The sequence below is a fragment of the Mesocricetus auratus genome, unplaced genomic scaffold (assembly GCF_017639785.1).
Source record: "Mesocricetus auratus isolate SY011 unplaced genomic scaffold, BCM_Maur_2.0 Super-Scaffold_100028, whole genome shotgun sequence".
In the NCBI taxonomy this organism is placed as follows: Eukaryota; Metazoa; Chordata; class Mammalia; order Rodentia; family Cricetidae; genus Mesocricetus; species Mesocricetus auratus.
The window spans coordinates 14,441,629-14,445,863 of NW_024429209.1; the positions used below are offsets into that span (position 1 = coordinate 14,441,629).

General features: G+C 54.1%; 1 long non-coding RNA gene across 1 annotated transcript; it reads right to left on the bottom strand.

Annotated features, from left to right (window-relative positions):
* Positions 1–2,372: 2,372 nt before the first annotated feature.
* On the bottom strand, positions 2,373–3,827 carry LOC121134479. The gene is made up of 2 exons (XR_005871574.1): positions 2,934–3,827; positions 2,373–2,821 (listed from the first exon to the last, which is right to left on the bottom strand). It is a non-coding gene; the product is annotated as an uncharacterized LOC121134479 (long non-coding RNA).
* Positions 3,828–4,235: the final 408 nt, after the last annotated feature.

Sequence of the window (4,235 nt, forward strand, 5' to 3'; positions counted from 1 at the left end):
TCCATCCAGTCCTCCCTGGTAATGTTGAAACACCGATCACTCTCTGAGATCCCTGGGAGCCATAGAGTGTTGAGTTGGGAGGGATAGTGAAGATGACCTCATCCTGGGCCCAAGTTTACAGATAAAGAAACTGGGTCCCTGACAGGGTTAAGGTCAGAATGCAAACCCACCCACGCCAACCAGGGCAATGCAGAGGCATGCTGCCTGGCCCAGATGACTCCTGCAAAGTCAGTTTTCTTGACTAAAGCAGCAGCTAGCCTCTAAAAGTTTACGGAGAATAGCAACATATTCACTCTCTAGCCACGGCCCCAGGCCGCCTCCAAACCAGTAAAGCATTATAAGCCATTAACCAGAAAAGAGAACATGTGACAGAATTCCACCTCGGCTAAAGGGCTTAAAATGCTTGGGTGAGTAGCCAGAGATTCATAAACATGCACTTCAGCTCTTTCTCAAAAAATCATTAACCAGCCCCGTCAAGACTGCAGCTCGAGCAGCCAAAGAGCAAGAGCGGGTAGAGACAGTTCTTGAAGAAATTTTACCTGCCTGTGTGTGTGACCTAGTGCTACCTCTGGGTTTCACGTCCCCTCCCCCTCCTCTAAGACTCGGAAGAAGATCATCATGTGGAATGTTCATTTAAAAGTAATTGTGGAAATTTACAAAGTGCTTCCCTCACACAAAGTAGATTTCTAAAGAACTGAGCAGTGTTGGAGTTTTGGTTTGTGCAGGTGCTCTCGTGGGTGCCTAAGGGTGTGCGTGCCTGCAGAGGTCACAGGACAGCTTCAGGTGTCCTTCCTTAAGCGCTGTCCAGTGTTTGTTTTCTTTTCTTTTTTTCTCTGGAACTTGTCAAATAGGGTAGGCTGCTGACCAGTGAGCAAGATGCAGAGATCCTCCTGCCTCTGCCCCTCAAGTGCTGGGATTGCTAGCGTGTACCTCCATGGCCTGATTTTTTTTTTTTTCCCCACCTGAGTTCCGGGGATGGAATGTAGTTCCCTGTGCTTCCACAAGCACTTGACTGAACCATCATCAGACTGTTTTTTGGTTGTGTGTGTATATTTACATTCATCCTGTGCGTGTGTATGTCTGGGGTGTCCATGCCACAGCCTCTGTGTGGAGGTCAGAGGACAACCTGTGGGAGTCTGTTTCTGTGGGCTCTGGGGATAGAGCTCAGGCTGTCAGACATTGTGCTGTCAGATCTTGCTGGCTGGCCTGGAACTTGTTATGTGGACCAGGCTGGCGTGGAACACAAGACATTCACCTGCTTCAGCCTGCTAGATGCTGGGAGGAAAGGCATACACTACCATACCGGTTATTATTTAACTTTTTTGTTGTTGTTTTTTGAGACAGGGTTTCTCTGTGTAACAGCCCTGGCTGTCCTGGAACTCACTCTGTAGACCAGGCTGGCCTCAAACTCACAGAGATCCACCTGCCTCTGCCTCCCAAGTGCTGGGATTCCGCATGTTGACCCACCAAGCCAGGCTGTTTATAACATAAAAGGGAGACCATCTGGAAGAGGATGAAGTGAAATTCTATCGCCTGAGCGGTCTGTCTCAGGGCTGGGATGGCCGGGTGTGGGTGTGGAGCTCTGGTGACCCACGCCAGACTCATGATCTCAGGACTCTGTAATTTATGGAGCCGGGTTGGTCACTCTACTTATCTCTCGACCCACTGAGTACTAATTCTCGAAGCTTCTCATGCCCCGTGTCAGCCTGGATCAGCTCTGGCTTGAGGATTTGGGGGCAGGGAGAAGAGAGAGGTTAGGATCAGTCTGTAAACTGGAGAGGCAGGGGTTAAGACCTAATCCACAGTTTCTCTTGTCTTCAGGCTTCTTAAGCAAAACTGACAAGGTTCCCCTCCCCCACAACACCTTTATCAAACTCAAACTATTTTCTACATTCCTCCCTTACACAGCCCTGGCTCACAGCAGATCTGCCTGAGAGATCCAGGAAGCTCTGGCCTAGCCCTCCCTTCTAGAAAGGAAAGTCCAGGTAGAGAGGGATGCCACACCCGGGGGGATGGGAGGACGGATGTGACGACAGCCCCAGGAATGCAGGGCCCACGCAGGTGCGTTGGCACCATGAGCTTCCTCCTTAGAGCCGCTGATAAAGCAATCCCGATAGCAGTAATAGCAGCCACCCAGCCGTCATTCACACGGAGCTGGGGCCACACGATTCTCAAGGCGTGTCCCTGCTCAGGGCAGAAGCAGGAGAGCCGAGATTGGAGGTCCACAGAGGTGGAAATGCTTCCTAGCGAGCGGATTTCCCAAAGTCACATTGTTCGTTCTCATGATTCTAAGGTGTTAAGTCTCACCTTCCTGGTCTAGGGAGCAAATGATGAAGTTTTCCAGAAGGGACATGACAAATAATGACATCACCTTTGATTGCTTGAAATGTTATATTGTATATTGTTTTAAAGCGGTTTCACTTTTAATTCCGGTACAATAAATACGCATAGACAGACACTAACTTTGAGGTTCCTCACAATGTTTAGTTAGTTAAAGGCGTCTTGAGACCCAAATAGCCGCAGTTGCCGGGCTGATGCAGGTAGCAGGATTCCAGGCCTGTGGCCGCCCCTCATAACCAGGTTTCTTATTCCCACCAGAGCTCCAATCACACAGGTATTGGTGGGGAATGCAGTCTCGTGATTCAGCCTGGGAAGGTCCCTCTCTGTCCAGTGCTTCTACCCCCAAAGGGCCAGGGATACGTTAGAGTCACCTGCCAACATCTGGTGGGCCGCTTCGTTCATGGGAAAAGGGCTTCTCATCTTTGAAGTATAGAGTGTAGCATGGAGAAGCCACACTTGGCCTCTGTCCCCAAAGACATACCTGAGAACACACCAGGAGAATGGCAGTGTGAACATGTTTTGGTTGAGCAAGGCTGGGGTATCCCCACCTTTGGAAGCTGTCATTGTACGTAGAGGAACATCACTCAACTCACACGCACTAGGAGAATAGAAGGCTGGGCCCCATCACAGGGGACAAGGGAAGGCGCAGGTGTTAGGCTCAGCGCTAAGAGGGAGCGTGTGGACAGGGGTGAAGCCCTGATGAACTTCTCAGCTCCCAGCTCCTAGCCTCAGCAGGGCCAACAGGTAAACAAAACAAGAAAGAGGCAGGAGCCCCAGTGCGGGGCGCTCAGAGAGTAGGATTTGGTGTTGTGTTTCCACGGGACACAGCTCGGTCGCTGAGGGAACAGAACACAACCCAGAGGCTGGCGTTGGTACAAACAGCAAACCGCCAAGAAATGGCTCCGTGGAGAGAAGACATCGCCCCGAGGGCGGATGCTGAGGCTCGCAGGCCTGCAGGGATCCTCGCAGGCCTCAGCTCTCTGGTCCCCTCCGGTGCCTAGGGCACCCTGGGGACAGGAAAGATCAAGCACAATGATTCTCAACCTTCCTGACACTGCGACCCTTTAATACAGTTCCTCGTGTCGCGGGGAACCCAAACCATAAAATTACTTCGTTGTTAATCCGTAATAATCTTGCTACTCTCATGAATCTAAATCTGTTTTCTGGTGGTACCCTGTGAAAGGGTCGTCACTCCCAAAGGGGTCGTGATCTAGATGAGGGCTCAAGCCTTCTCGGACGAAACCAGGCCAAGAGCCCCGAGCCTCTCCCCTAGTGACCGCCGCAGAGGCGGGAAAACTTGAATCTTGCGACCAAGACTTGCAGTGGGTGCCTAGAAGCCGCAGCACGGCAGCTGAGGCCGCAGAGGGACACAGGAGCCCAGCCGCTTCAGATCATCGCGGCAACGGATCCGGCCGCACACCCCAAACCAGGACACCAGGGAGCTCCGGACCGAACCAGCGGTCCGGAACGCTCCCGCGCATGCGCAAGAAACACACCCTCCCGAGCCGCTGTCCAGGTGCGCTCGCGCTTCCGGCCTGCCTTCCCCGATTGCCTTCTCGGGGCGGAAACTCCGCGGCCGGCGCATGCGTGCTACTGCTCCCTTGCTCGCTACAGAGAGGCCCCACAGCTTCAGGTGATCCCGCCCCTCCCTCGCAACGCAGGGCCAATCGCGAGGCCGTGGGCGGGGATTTCGGGCCTCGAGGCCCGCCCACGCGCCGCGCGAGCCTCGCAGGCCGCGTGCCGATTGGCTGGCGCCGCGGGCGCAGGTGCGCGCTTCCTATTGGGCGTGGGCGGAGCGCGAGCCGCCGAGGCTGCTCGGAGGCTGCAGGTGAGCGCGCGCACGCGCCGCGGCTGCAGCCGTGCTTGCGTGCACGAGCGCCGGGCCGCGCGCGCGC